Raw genomic sequence first — 13,775 nt, 5'->3', positions numbered from 1 at the left:
ACCCAGGCCGTACATGACGTCCGACTCGAGAGCCCTGTGAGCGGTGACAGTGCACGGCGCACCCAAAGAAATCCACTGCCGACAGACGACGCATCGGCGATCGAACTACCTGACAGTGTCCTGTACCCAAGCGAATACACATCGGACGAGCCAGAAGTACTGCGTGCTACAACCGAAGCCGATGTGAGGTTCTTAGATAAAGTGCCAAAATGGAGGTCTAACGGAGTGCAGTACAGTCACCTGAACGATGCACGCTACGGGACGACGCACTCGCCCTACTTCACAATGGCTTTCACGACAGCCTTCGAGATCCAGAAACACAAAGGCTATGCCACTAAGCTAATGCTAAGGAAAACCCCCGACACGCCTCAAACCAACCCCACCGTGGGCTTAGAGAAAGTCGTTTGCACACACGGTTGCGATGCCAACGCTCAGCAGGCGTCCGATGTTTACAGAACAGCTGTCGAGGATATCAACTCGAACTACATTATGGGCATATACGTATGTTCTAGACTGACGAGAAAATTTACCCGTCCGAAGGAATTCACCTACACACGATCGGATATACCATCGGTGACAATAAACTGCAAGACGGGCGCTAGGGTAAACTACGCAGTAGATCTATCGAAGCCACCCGAGCGGGGGTTTCGCTACGTGTGTCTACACGTCAACGAATTCCCGATCGGCATGAGAATAGATTCCATTCTCGACATCAAGAGCACAGAAGCCTTGTACTTGGGCCACGTACTGACTACACAGAACGTGGCCGGGCTTTTGATCCACAGGATTTTCTCCGAAGACGCAGAGTTATTGGAGACTGTACTGGACATGCACACGCGGTTGCAGATACACCCGTTTGTGGCAAGGACATTCGCCTTGCACCTCATGAAGATGCCCTTCACGGACACAGGCGTCACCGGGGCCTTTGTCGGGGAGCATGTGGGCGAATGGAATTTAGGGAGTCCAGACGGATTGGCAAATATGACCGACAGCCAAAAGTGTACGCTGGCGTACCACGTCACCACTTGTCTTATCAAAGCACAAATCCTCACAATGAGTATACTCGGGTTTCCCCTGTTGAGACTACACCCTGGTAGGATATGGAGAGACGGCGCGCGCTTCAAAGTGGATTTGCTGGCATGTCTGCTTGATCACATCACGTCCAAACTGATTTCGCAGGTCTGCGTGCGCAAGAACGCGAAAGAGGACTTTGACAGTCCCATTGCGCCAGTGCCGGGTGGTGTGCGTGCCATCACCGACACGCTCAGAACGTTAGACCTCGACCGATTTGTACCTCAGTGGGAAAACCTGCCCGACGATTACGAAAACGACGTTCCCGATGGCGACATAGAGGTTTTCTATAGTATGTATGAGCAGTTAACACAGCAAGACGTGCGGGACGTGCACATATTGTCTCTCCTGGGTGAATGCGAAACATATCAGCCTTTCACTGTACCGACGGCAACCTGCCGGTCTGCACCGTTTGCGCCGTTTCATGTGCAAATACACAATCAGTACGTCAAGTGGAACAAGGTCATAATAGTCGAACCGGTACAGGCAGCGGACGCTCTGCCACTGCCTACGTTGATCCCACAACATTCATCGAAAAATAAACAACGTTCTTCTTTGACCACACGGCGTCGTTCTTCGACCACAACGAGGATTCCTGCACGTGAGCCCAACGAAACCGCTCCTGCTCAAAGACAGCTTCCTGCGCCAAGACCATCCAAAAGCAGAGCCCCCCGCAGGTCAATTTCTACACCGACCCCAGCCGTGTCACAAGCACGAGCATCCCGCCAGAGAGCAGATGCCGTGTCGCTACCACGAACACCACCTTCCCTCGAAACAGAGCAACCTCCCCAACCCGCATCGCCCGTCCCTGACACTGAGCGCAATCATAGCTACGTGCACGCATTGAACTGCGGTGTTGACTATATGAACACACGTCACAGTGTTTATTACGACTGATTTGTCTCCCTGTTCACTTTGACCAGTACATGTATATATGAATGCCAATTTATGCGCGTGCACGCCTGTGTGTTTGCTTTAATGCTTTAATGAGTGCCTCACAGTGTTTATTACGACTGATTTGTCTCCCTGTTCACTTTGACCAGTACATGTATATATGAATGCCAATTTATGCGCGTGCACGCCTGTGTGTTTGCTTTAATGCTTTAATGAGTGCCACAACTAGTCCCTGCTGCACTGGGTTTCATTTGCTATATATATATATATCCACAAGTGATTTTTATTCTTGTCAATGTGAAAATGAACATGTTCATCTCTGTACATAGGGCAAGGGTTCTTTATTATACACACACAGATTACATTTGCTGTATGTCTACGAGTGCTTGGTTTTTTTTTTTATTGTACATTCAAGGACCGCTCAGGGCATTGTTGCCCTAATAATAGGTTGGAAATGATTATTGTCAATGTGGAAATAAACATGTTCATCGCTGTACAGTGGGTATGAGTTCTTTGTTATGAACAGAGAGTTTTTCCCGTGGGCTAATAAGATGAAATGTACTTCTTCCACCGAAAGCCATCTCTCCGGTGTCATAAGCAGAGTGTACAAAGCGTTTTCACCGTCGACTTTATTGTCATTAAGGTACACTGTAAATTCTCGGTTCTGCGCTCTTTGCGCAAAGATATGAGCCGCCGTTTTTCGTACCAATATATCTCGTGCCTCGAATGAACATTCTAGCCCCAGGTCCAATAACACCGAAGCGGTGTGAAATCCACAGTACCCGTCGCTTTTCACCGGTTTCACTGCAATGTCATTCAAGCGAAGATATTCCTTCAAGGTGTCACCCACGGGTATCGATCCCCGTGGTGTAGGTTGATCGCTGATGACACACCAACCGCGCTGGGTCAAATGCAACGCACCGTGGGGCCGGTTTACATAGTACGGATTGAACACGTTGTATTCGCTTCCGTGCGCGATCACTTGGATGTTCAGCCCAAACATACCTCCGACTATAGCCGTTATAGGGACAAACTCACGCCCTCTGTCGCAGATTTCACGCAGTTGCACAATATCGTTGCACACCGAAAGCGTACTGTGTTGACTTGGGAGTCTTTTCACTATCAAATGTACCATAACTGCGAGCGTTTCTGGTGTCCTGGGCTCGCTAGTAGCATGGGACCGTTTAGTCGTGAGCACCCATAACGCTTGTATCAACCATGGATAAATGTTGTCGGCGTTCACGTCGTGGTGGTCCTTGGACCCCCGTACACTGTATGATGTCCGACCTATGTTTGTCATGCAGGGATTGTTTATCACGGGATCGTCATTTACTGTGTACTCCTCTTTGTTCGCAGGGGCCAGCTTCGCCAAGAACGCGTCCTCCTCGTCAAACCCCAGATTCTCGACGCTGTCGACCACAAGTCCCTTGCATACACAGTGTTGTCTTGGTACGACGCCCTGGGACACACTAAGGTTAGCTACACCCATTGTCAACATGTCCACCTCGACGTCAACATCGTGTTGATGTGTAGTCTCCTCACCGGTGGTTGTATTTGAATTTGTCGTCTCGTCGATCGGCTTGTCCGGTGTCGACACGAGACCCTCGTCGACTGATTCTGCAACATCCGTGAAAGTAGTGTCACCGTCCTCCAGTGTGCCACGGAGCGATTCTTCTGTGTCACCGTGGTCCGTACTACTACTGTACACGAATAGCGAATCGCACCACAAATCAAAGTCTCGGACGGTGCCGTCCACCAGCGACGTCGCCACGGGTCTAATTGTGTCTGCGCTCAGTTTGCCCTTAATGCTGCAGTGAAGACCGTACGCTATGTTACCCAGGTACTCGAACTTAGGCCCCATAGTAGCATCGGCCTCGCGTCGACTGGCTCGACCGTGATGTTCGGCGAACCAACGGTCTCTGCTTTCTATAGCCATCTTCACGGTTGCCGGTAGCAGGGCCGTGCGACGTACGTAAGGCAGCTGTGTCAGCATCTCGGGCACGTAAAGCTGCACCAGTCTGAGGCGGGTGTGTTCGGCGAGCATGTCCCGAAACACCAAGCGCGTGGCCTTTGACATTTCCCCGCTCCTGTACTCCACGACTGAGTCGGCCGCGTCGGAAATGTCAAACGTGCGACACAGGCACTTGTCGGCGTCGGACCCCGACTGTAACAACTTGCTCCGTAACGTCGGGTGAGCGTATATAGCCGATAGATACACCATGAGATACCAAGCCGCGAAATATAACAGTCCTCCCGAAGTAACGCAGACCAAGTCGCACGCAAGAGCCGAGGCGACGGCCTGGCTAGACCGAGACAGCGCCGTGACCCCGCACGCGGCAAAGCTCAGCGCTAAAGTCGAGCTCAAGAGGCGATCGCACGAGCTATCGCCTCGACCTGCAAAGCAGGGCACGAGTCCGCGGTGAAGCGCTTCGACGATCGCCCCTCTGTCGCTCTCCGTCATCACCCCCAACGACACGAGATTCCCCAGTGGACCTAAGAAGTAAACGTCGTAGTGTTTGCGATCCACGTGCCAACACGGGCCTGCTGTCATGGGCAGGAACCGTTGCAGCGTGCGTTCGGGTAGGCCTCTCCAGCCCCTGGCCAACAGTTCAAGTAAGTACGCCGGGCTCGGGGTGACCGGAATGGCCAGCGCTCTAAATAACTGGTAACAAGCCCTGGTGGAATTCACAAACACGGGCCACAACTCCGTCGTGTAGCATTTTCTCCCAGGCGGCTCGAACGTCAGTTGATCTATCGCGTTTTCCGCGACTCTGGGGAAACACAACAGAATGGCTAAAGTCACGTCCTCCGGGTCTTGCGCTCTGGCTTCCATGGCAATCGGAGCCACGTCCATCACATCCACTGCAGTGGATATGTCGGCGTATAACTCTTCCGTTACCTTATCTGTGCGACGCGACAGCTTCTCGCCAGTGGAGTATCTAGCGTTTGCGCGTATTTTACTCTCGAGCTCGTGGTCGGGTTCGTATGCTTGACTGGACGACGACGGCGGCGGCGGCAGCGGCGAGAGTTTTTCCCGTGGGCTAATAAGATGAAATGTACTTCTTCCACCGAAAGCCATCTCTCCGGTGTCATAAGCAGAGTGTACAAAGCGTTTTCACCGTCGACTTTATTGTCATTAAGGTACACTGTAAATTCTCGGTTCTGCGCTCTTTGCGCAAAGATATGAGCCGCCGTTTTTCGTACCAATATATCTCGTGCCTCGAATGAACATTCTAGCCCCAGGTCCAATAACACCGAAGCGGTGTGAAATCCACAGTACCCGTCGCTTTTCACCGGTTTCACTGCAATGTCATTCAAGCGAAGATATTCCTTCAAGGTGTCACCCACGGGTATCGATCCCCGTGGTGTAGGTTGATCGCTGATGACACACCAACCGCGCTGGGTCAAATGCAACGCACCGTGGGGCCGGTTTACATAGTACGGATTGAACACGTTGTATTCGCTTCCGTGCGCGATCACTTGGATGTTCAGCCCAAACATACCTCCGACTATAGCCGTTATAGGGACAAACTCACGCCCTCTGTCGCAGATTTCACGCAGTTGCACAATATCGTTGCACACCGAAAGCGTACTGTGTTGACTTGGGAGTCTTTTCACTATCAAATGTACCATAACTGCGAGCGTTTCTGGTGTCCTGGGCTCGCTAGTAGCATGGGACCGTTTAGTCGTGAGCACCCATAACGCTTGTATCAACCATGGATAAATGTTGTCGGCGTTCACGTCGTGGTGGTCCTTGGACCCCCGTACACTGTATGATGTCCGACCTATGTTTGTCATGCAGGGATTGTTTATCACGGGATCGTCATTTACTGTGTACTCCTCTTTGTTCGCAGGGGCCAGCTTCGCCAAGAACGCGTCCTCCTCGTCAAACCCCAGATTCTCGACGCTGTCGACCACAAGTCCCTTGCATACACAGTGTTGTCTTGGTACGACGCCCTGGGACACACTAAGGTTAGCTACACCCATTGTCAACATGTCCACCTCGACGTCAACATCGTGTTGATGTGTAGTCTCCTCACCGGTGGTTGTATTTGAATTTGTCGTCTCGTCGATCGGCTTGTCCGGTGTCGACACGAGACCCTCGTCGACTGATTCTGCAACATCCGTGAAAGTAGTGTCACCGTCCTCCAGTGTGCCACGGAGCGATTCTTCTGTGTCACCGTGGTCCGTACTACTACTGTACACGAATAGCGAATCGCACCACAAATCAAAGTCTCGGACGGTGCCGTCCACCAGCGACGTCGCCACGGGTCTAATTGTGTCTGCGCTCAGTTTGCCCTTAATGCTGCAGTGAAGACCGTACGCTATGTTACCCAGGTACTCGAACTTAGGCCCCATAGTAGCATCGGCCTCGCGTCGACTGGCTCGACCGTGATGTTCGGCGAACCAACGGTCTCTGCTTTCTATAGCCATCTTCACGGTTGCCGGTAGCAGGGCCGTGCGACGTACGTAAGGCAGCTGTGTCAGCATCTCGGGCACGTAAAGCTGCACCAGTCTGAGGCGGGTGTGTTCGGCGAGCATGTCCCGAAACACCAAGCGCGTGGCCTTTGACATTTCCCCGCTCCTGTACTCCACGACTGAGTCGGCCGCGTCGGAAATGTCAAACGTGCGACACAGGCACTTGTCGGCGTCGGACCCCGACTGTAACAACTTGCTCCGTAACGTCGGGTGAGCGTATATAGCCGATAGATACACCATGAGATACCAAGCCGCGAAATATAACAGTCCTCCCGAAGTAACGCAGACCAAGTCGCACGCAAGAGCCGAGGCGACGGCCTGGCTAGACCGAGACAGCGCCGTGACCCCGCACGCGGCAAAGCTCAGCGCTAAAGTCGAGCTCAAGAGGCGATCGCACGAGCTATCGCCTCGACCTGCAAAGCAGGGCACGAGTCCGCGGTGAAGCGCTTCGACGATCGCCCCTCTGTCGCTCTCCGTCATCACCCCCAACGACACGAGATTCCCCAGTGGACCTAAGAAGTAAACGTCGTAGTGTTTGCGATCCACGTGCCAACACGGGCCTGCTGTCATGGGCAGGAACCGTTGCAGCGTGCGTTCGGGTAGGCCTCTCCAGCCCCTGGCCAACAGTTCAAGTAAGTACGCCGGGCTCGGGGTGACCGGAATGGCCAGCGCTCTAAATAACTGGTAACAAGCCCTGGTGGAATTCACAAACACGGGCCACAACTCCGTCGTGTAGCATTTTCTCCCAGGCGGCTCGAACGTCAGTTGATCTATCGCGTTTTCCGCGACTCTGGGGAAACACAACAGAATGGCTAAAGTCACGTCCTCCGGGTCTTGCGCTCTGGCTTCCATGGCAATCGGAGCCACGTCCATCACATCCACTGCAGTGGATATGTCGGCGTATAACTCTTCCGTTACCTTATCTGTGCGACGCGACAGCTTCTCGCCAGTGGAGTATCTAGCGTTTGCGCGTATTTTACTCTCGAGCTCGTGGTCGGGTTCGTATGCTTGACTGGACGACGACGGCGGCGGCGGCAGCGGCGAGAGTTTTTCCCGTGGGCTAATAAGATGAAATGTACTTCTTCCACCGAAAGCCATCTCTCCGGTGTCATAAGCAGAGTGTACAAAGCGTTTTCACCGTCGACTTTATTGTCATTAAGGTACACTGTAAATTCTCGGTTCTGCGCTCTTTGCGCAAAGATATGAGCCGCCGTTTTTCGTACCAATATATCTCGTGCCTCGAATGAACATTCTAGCCCCAGGTCCAATAACACCGAAGCGGTGTGAAATCCACAGTACCCGTCGCTTTTCACCGGTTTCACTGCAATGTCATTCAAGCGAAGATATTCCTTCAAGGTGTCACCCACGGGTATCGATCCCCGTGGTGTAGGTTGATCGCTGATGACACACCAACCGCGCTGGGTCAAATGCAACGCACCGTGGGGCCGGTTTACATAGTACGGATTGAACACGTTGTATTCGCTTCCGTGCGCGATCACTTGGATGTTCAGCCCAAACATACCTCCGACTATAGCCGTTATAGGGACAAACTCACGCCCTCTGTCGCAGATTTCACGCAGTTGCACAATATCGTTGCACACCGAAAGCGTACTGTGTTGACTTGGGAGTCTTTTCACTATCAAATGTACCATAACTGCGAGCGTTTCTGGTGTCCTGGGCTCGCTAGTAGCATGGGACCGTTTAGTCGTGAGCACCCATAACGCTTGTATCAACCATGGATAAATGTTGTCGGCGTTCACGTCGTGGTGGTCCTTGGACCCCCGTACACTGTATGATGTCCGACCTATGTTTGTCATGCAGGGATTGTTTATCACGGGATCGTCATTTACTGTGTACTCCTCTTTGTTCGCAGGGGCCAGCTTCGCCAAGAACGCGTCCTCCTCGTCAAACCCCAGATTCTCGACGCTGTCGACCACAAGTCCCTTGCATACACAGTGTTGTCTTGGTACGACGCCCTGGGACACACTAAGGTTAGCTACACCCATTGTCAACATGTCCACCTCGACGTCAACATCGTGTTGATGTGTAGTCTCCTCACCGGTGGTTGTATTTGAATTTGTCGTCTCGTCGATCGGCTTGTCCGGTGTCGACACGAGACCCTCGTCGACTGATTCTGCAACATCCGTGAAAGTAGTGTCACCGTCCTCCAGTGTGCCACGGAGCGATTCTTCTGTGTCACCGTGGTCCGTACTACTACTGTACACGAATAGCGAATCGCACCACAAATCAAAGTCTCGGACGGTGCCGTCCACCAGCGACGTCGCCACGGGTCTAATTGTGTCTGCGCTCAGTTTGCCCTTAATGCTGCAGTGAAGACCGTACGCTATGTTACCCAGGTACTCGAACTTAGGCCCCATAGTAGCATCGGCCTCGCGTCGACTGGCTCGACCGTGATGTTCGGCGAACCAACGGTCTCTGCTTTCTATAGCCATCTTCACGGTTGCCGGTAGCAGGGCCGTGCGACGTACGTAAGGCAGCTGTGTCAGCATCTCGGGCACGTAAAGCTGCACCAGTCTGAGGCGGGTGTGTTCGGCGAGCATGTCCCGAAACACCAAGCGCGTGGCCTTTGACATTTCCCCGCTCCTGTACTCCACGACTGAGTCGGCCGCGTCGGAAATGTCAAACGTGCGACACAGGCACTTGTCGGCGTCGGACCCCGACTGTAACAACTTGCTCCGTAACGTCGGGTGAGCGTATATAGCCGATAGATACACCATGAGATACCAAGCCGCGAAATATAACAGTCCTCCCGAAGTAACGCAGACCAAGTCGCACGCAAGAGCCGAGGCGACGGCCTGGCTAGACCGAGACAGCGCCGTGACCCCGCACGCGGCAAAGCTCAGCGCTAAAGTCGAGCTCAAGAGGCGATCGCACGAGCTATCGCCTCGACCTGCAAAGCAGGGCACGAGTCCGCGGTGAAGCGCTTCGACGATCGCCCCTCTGTCGCTCTCCGTCATCACCCCCAACGACACGAGATTCCCCAGTGGACCTAAGAAGTAAACGTCGTAGTGTTTGCGATCCACGTGCCAACACGGGCCTGCTGTCATGGGCAGGAACCGTTGCAGCGTGCGTTCGGGTAGGCCTCTCCAGCCCCTGGCCAACAGTTCAAGTAAGTACGCCGGGCTCGGGGTGACCGGAATGGCCAGCGCTCTAAATAACTGGTAACAAGCCCTGGTGGAATTCACAAACACGGGCCACAACTCCGTCGTGTAGCATTTTCTCCCAGGCGGCTCGAACGTCAGTTGATCTATCGCGTTTTCCGCGACTCTGGGGAAACACAACAGAATGGCTAAAGTCACGTCCTCCGGGTCTTGCGCTCTGGCTTCCATGGCAATCGGAGCCACGTCCATCACATCCACTGCAGTGGATATGTCGGCGTATAACTCTTCCGTTACCTTATCTGTGCGACGCGACAGCTTCTCGCCAGTGGAGTATCTAGCGTTTGCGCGTATTTTACTCTCGAGCTCGTGGTCGGGTTCGTATGCTTGACTGGACGACGACGGCGGCGGCGGCAGCGGCGATTCGTCGGACATCTCGCGTGCTCTTGTAGATACGTGGTCATTTGCGAACATAACCACCAGGGCCTCTGCGTCCTGTTGCTCTCGAGGCTTGTACACATGGTATCCCACGGAATGCGCCACCGTAGCCAGGGCCCAGTTTTTTAAGTTTTCATCATCGGACCCGGGGCACTCTCCAAAGTTTATGCCGTACAGAATCCAACATAATTCTATCACGGCTTCGTTTCGCACAAGCCAATCGCCTTCCCCAGACGCTTCTACGGCGGCACCCTCTATTAGAAACGCACAGGAGGCCAGAAGACGAGCTCTGCACAGTCGACACTTTACCTTCGCTATAGCAACCTCTGCTACGCGGACAGCATGCACAGCGGACCAAGGCGTGTAACCCGACAGTCTCATTGAGCGGAGCACGAGGCGTGTGATCGCCGTGTGCTCGTTGCCGCACGCGTCTCCACAATCACGCAGATGCGTGAACATCGGGCATCCTCTGGCGTCTTTGGCAACGCATTTGTAGTTGTAGAATTCTTGCGCCCAACCTAACTTGAGATCGTTGTTAGTGTCCAGTGTGTCCTTGCGTTCCTTCACCCAGCTCGATCGCAAGATCACATGCAGCACGGGAGCCAGCATGGCATCGCATGCGAACGCACCGAACAAATCCACGGCCCAGGATAAATTGTCAGTGTCCGCCAAGTAGTCGCGAATCAAGCCTAGCAATCCGTCGTCGTTCTTCTGCTCTATCACCATTCTGTTAAGCTCGGGCAGAGCGATGCATGCCAAATACGCGCCCCGTAGCCGTAGAATCGAACGCAAGCATTCCTCGGGCGATGACAACCAGGTGCCGTTGGGTGGTATGTCTTGTAGATGTATGTCCCCTTTCAATTCAACCACAGTGCTGTCCGCCACGTACCACACGGCCGTGGTGGATGACTTCGCCACTGCCTCACCAGAAGCGTGCTCGCTGATCCCCGCATCTACGTAGGGTACCATGGCTCCGGCTGTGGCTTGGTCCAACGACACGCATATCGCCCCACCTTTCCATTCGTAAAACCCTTGTCGTATCGGTTCTTTGCATACTTCACAATCCACATCATCATCATCCTCCTTTGGCCCTTTAGGTATATCCAACACCAAGTAGTCACACTGACTGTCCATGATATCGTTGCCTTAAACAATCACATATACAACAGAGGGGTTATTAGTACATGTCGGTAACGTGATCTCCAGTACCGCTCGCACTTCCACTCACAGGGCACGTTTCCACTGCGGCATTTCGGTCAGTGGAATTGAACGCAACCCTGAGTTTTCACCAATTTGCGTATCTGACACACAAGCAAATGTCTCTCGTGTAACAGCGTCTTGGCAGAGAGCGATCCCACACCAACTAACGTGTCTAGTACCGCGAGGTCGCTCCGAACGTCCAAGTACAGGTCAGACATGTGAGAATCCGAGGCGCATTGTTTCGCATCCAGGTCCAGTCTCTGTCGCATGTCTTCCAGCAGTACTTCGAGATCCTCTTTGTGAACACCCTGGTCCCGGGGAACGCGTGTCAATTTGAGGTTCAGAGCGTTCAGTTTCTCAGCGCAGTAATCAGCCACAGAGCGCGGCGCCAGGCGCTTCGACCTGTCGATTATGCGGCGTATGTACGCTCTGGCTTCACACCAGGGTTCTCCGTGTTCAACACCGGGTCTTCCCTCGGTGTAATTCAACAGTTCCATCACCGTGATGTCTTTGGACACCTTCGCGCACATTTCGCGCCAAACTTGTATGTATCGCACATACAGATCAGCGTATCTGTCTAATATCAACCTGAGCGCATCTGCGTCGTTGTAGCAGATGTTCAGGGCATCGTGTACCGCGGCGATGTCAGCCGTCGTAAACTCGCCGTAGGACTTTGGCGAGCAGGCAGCTCTCGTCGCGGATAAGCGTACCATTTCTCGAACTAGGTTATTGCGACCTAAGGCCGCCTGCACCATGTAGTACAGACGCTCATCGCTACAGTCTACTTTGAGCTCGGGGTATCTCTCCAAGACTTTCTTGAAACCCGCCATGAGTTCTGAAACGGTTTTCGTGTAGTTGTCTAACGTCCTCCTGTACTTTTCAGCCGATGATTTGCAGTGAGCATCGTAGGCCTTACACCGGTGGCACGCTACTTCGTCGTTTGACTTGCGCTCTCTGTGGTAGCTAGAGGTGTTATGTAAATCGGCTGGTGGCCACTTAGCAGGCTGCCACGCGATCTCAACGTCCCGATCCACACTTTTGTCCGGCTGATGATGCAGTTCGGATGGCGAGATGGTCATGGTTACGTCGCTGTCGCTGTCATCAAAATTGAGAAACGGTCCGCTTGCGTTTGGCTGCCCGTGTGATTCAGCTGAACTCATATCATCATCGTCATCATAATCATAATCACAATCATCACCAACATCAACATCATGAGCAGACCCTTGGTTGCTAAATGTCATAGACTCTTCGCATTCCGGCGATTGTCCGTCTGTTATTGACACTGCAGTTTCCTCAACCGCCAATTTGTATTTATGAAACACAGCATCAATTGCACTAGACAGCAAGGGTCGCAGCGACCCGGAGTAGTCGAAATCAGCATGTCGCTTCCAAAGAGAAGCGGAGACGCCAGGTTCGGTCATGATGGTAGCGATAACCTGCCGGAGGACAGGAAACACAACTCTGTGATCATTCACAACGGCAGACCCCACAAACGGCCGCCTCGTATGCATGATAAATACATAACGTATGTGTACACGTGCCTGAAGCGAGGCAAGCTACAGCTTGTCGACAAAGAGTTGTCACATTTGTTTGGACCAAATAACACCGTGTACCCTAAGCTAGATCCCATCTGGATGGCGAGGTTTCTAACTAGATGCAAAATATTTTACGATGACTATGTCAGCAAACACATACGCTCGTCTAGCTCCGTGCTCTCTAGCGACGGATTGCTGCTGTACGAAGCGAGAACGGCCCGCAGCACCCACACCGTGGCGGATGACCGCGGGCGCATTGTGCGACTTCACAACTTTGCAGATCCTTACGAAACCAGAGAATTATCGTGTGAAGAATGCGCTCGTTTTGAGGAGAGCACAGTCCTGTTTGACAATGCGGCGTTTGTGAAGCGTGCCGATCGAGCGGTTTTGTCTCTGGTCCTATGTGACGGCTCGCATCGGTCCCTTCACGAGCCGTCTGTCGGTATCTCGTGGGATGCGTATTTCACAGTGAAGGAAAAAGACATACGTGGATTGGAAATGGATTCTGAGTTCGTGTACACCGCAGACGGCGTGTGTCTGTATATGATGGTGGCCTCGTGGAACACGTCGGTGTGTTTGGTGTTTGACAGCTCTTGTCGAACCGATACAATTCGGACACTGTGCGCTTTGGCCCTAGGCGATCCGGAGCTCGGGAGCGCTTTCACGCTGCGGTGCAACATACCAGAAGGAGTACGAGATTTGGACCTGAGAAGCATACAACCGTTGCGGGCTGCCGACAACACCCTAGTTAAGCCAAACATAGGGCACGTCGATCAATGTCGGCGTGGGGATGCGTCGAGTGTACAGAGAGGCCTTATGTGTTTAGAGGAAATGGTCAGGGTGCCGGCGGGATTCTCGATCGTAGCCGAAAACGAGCTAGTTGTAGTGTTGAGACACATACTACGAGACGCTGTCATCGTCGTGCCCAAGGACACTTGTTTGGAAACGAACCGGACCGCAGACTGCCCTGATTCTGTCGTACCCGAGGGTTGTGTAACGGAATGGTTTTCGTGTAATTACTCTTCGTTTGTGATACGCA

This window comes from Aulonocara sp. 'chitande type north' Nkhata Bay, linkage group LG3 (assembly GCF_057382095.1).
Source record: "Aulonocara sp. 'chitande type north' Nkhata Bay isolate Kocher_YH1m ecotype deep benthic linkage group LG3, A_spYH_male_GT1.1, whole genome shotgun sequence".
In the NCBI taxonomy this organism is placed as follows: domain Eukaryota; kingdom Metazoa; phylum Chordata; class Actinopteri; order Cichliformes; family Cichlidae; genus Aulonocara; species Aulonocara sp. 'chitande type north' Nkhata Bay.
Note: the sequence above shows the minus strand (reverse complement) of the source record.